Here is a 2,306-nt window from a genome sequence, read left to right as displayed (position 1 = left end):
AAAGAAGGTCATTATATAATGATAAAGGGGTCAGTTCTCCAAGAAAGCATAACAATCCCTAACTTAACTATACCCAACAAAAGAGCATCAAAATACTTGATGGAAAAACTCCTAGAACTTCAAGGAGAAAGAGAAAAATCCATTATTATAGTTGGAAACTTCAACACCCTTCTGTCAGTGATTGGCAGATCCAGAAGGATATATTTAAGGATATAGGTGAACTAAACAACAGCATCAATTAACCAGGTCCAACCGATGTGTATAGAATATTTCATCCAACAATAGTTGAAAAAACTTGTTTCTCAAGTTCACACAGAACATTCACCAAGACAGACCACATTCTGTGCCATAAAACATGCCTTAGCAAATTTAGAAGAACAGAAACCACACAAAATATGCTCTCAGGCCACACTGGAATTAAACTGGAAATCAATAACTGAAAGATAGCTGGAAAAATACCCAAATATTTGGAGATTAAACAACATACTCCTAAATAAGACATAGGTCAAAGAAGGAATTTAAAAGTATTTTGGACTTGACCTCAGCTGTAGCAACTTCTTACTAGACACATCTTTGGAGGCAAGGGAAACAAAAGCAAAATTGAACTCTTGGGACTTCACCAAGATAAAAGTTAACAAGAAGTTATCTTCCTAACAGTGAAGGAAACATTCAACAAAACAAAAAGGCAACCTGCGAAATGGGAGAAGATATTTGCAAATGACATGATGGATAAAGGGCTAGTATCCAGAATCTATAAAGAACTTATCAAACTCAACACCCAAAAAAATAAATAATCCCGTTAAGACATGGACAGAAGACATGAACAGACATTTCTCCAAAAAAGGCACAGAAATGGCAAACAAACACATGAAAAGGTGCTCAACATCACTCAGCATCAGGCAAATACAAATCAAAACCACAATGAGATACTGCCTCACACCTGTCAGAATGGCTAAAATTAACAACACAAAAAACAACAGATGTTGGTGAGGATGCAGAGAAAGGGGAACAGTCTTATACTATTGGTGGGAATGCAAGCTGGTGCAGACACTGTGGAAAACAGTATGGAGGTTCCTCAAAAAGTTAAAAATAGTACTACCCTATGACCCAGCAATTGCACTACTAGGTATTTATCCAAAGGATACAAAAATACTGATTCAAATGGGCACATGCACCCCAATATTTATAGCAGCAATGTCCACAATAGCCAAACTATGGAAAGAGCCCAGATGTCCATCTACAGATGAATGGATAAAGAAGATATGGAATATCTTCTGGATATTCCACAATGGAATATTACTCAGCCATCAGAAAGAATGAAATCTTGCCATTTGCAATGACGTGGCTGGAACTAGAGGGTATTATGCTAAGCAAAATAAGTCAGTCAGAGAAAGACAAATACCAGATGATTTCACTCATATGTGGAGTTTAAGAAACGAAACAGATGAACATAGGGGAAGGGAAGGAAAAATAAGATAAAAAACAGAGAGGGAGACAAACCATAAGAGATTCTTGACTACAGAGAAAAACTGAAGGTTGATGGAAAGGGTGGGCAGGGGATGCGCTAAATGGGTGATGGGTATTAAGGAGGGCACTTGTTGTGATGAGCACTGGGTATTACATGTAAGTGATGAATCACTAAATTCTACTCCTGAAACTAATACTGCACTATATATTAACTAACTTGAATTTAAATAAAATTTTGGAAGAAAAAAAGTAGCTTGAACTAAATGAAAATGAAAATACAACCTATTAAAATGTGTGGGAGGCAGTGAAATCTTATAGTGAAACTTGCAGCATTGAATGCATATATTAGAAAAGAAGAAAGATCTTAAATGAGTAGCCTAAACTTCCACCTTAGGAAACTAGAGAAAGAGGTACAATGAAGGCTGAAGCAAACAGAAGAAAAGAAATAATAAAAAATTAGAACAGGTATCAAAAAAATAAAAGACAGGAAATTATTAAAGAAAATCAACAGAGGCCCCAAGTTGGGCTCCCTGCTCAGTGAAGAGTCTGCTTCTTCCTCTCCCTCTCCCTCTGCCCTTCCCCCCGCCCACTTGTGTGCACTCTCTCTCTCAAATAAATAAAATCTTTAAAAAAAAGAGAAAATCAATAGAGAAGTCAAAAGCTGGTTCTTTGAAAAGATCAATAATATTAATAAACCCCTAGCCAACCTATCCAAAAAAAAAAAAAAAGGCACAAATTGCTAATATCAGAAATGAGAGAGGGGTAACCACTACTAATTCCATGAACATCAAAAGGATAATAAAAATTGTTATGAACAACCCTATGCCCCCAAATTTCAT

Source organism: Eumetopias jubatus, unplaced genomic scaffold (genome assembly GCF_037043125.1).
Source record: "Eumetopias jubatus isolate StellerSeaLion01/CBP00866 unplaced genomic scaffold, mEumJub1_p1.0 scaffold_14, whole genome shotgun sequence".
NCBI lineage: Eukaryota > Metazoa > Chordata > Mammalia > Carnivora > Otariidae > Eumetopias > Eumetopias jubatus.
The sequence above is the reverse complement of the archived record's forward strand: the minus strand, read 5'-3'. Positions refer to the sequence as shown.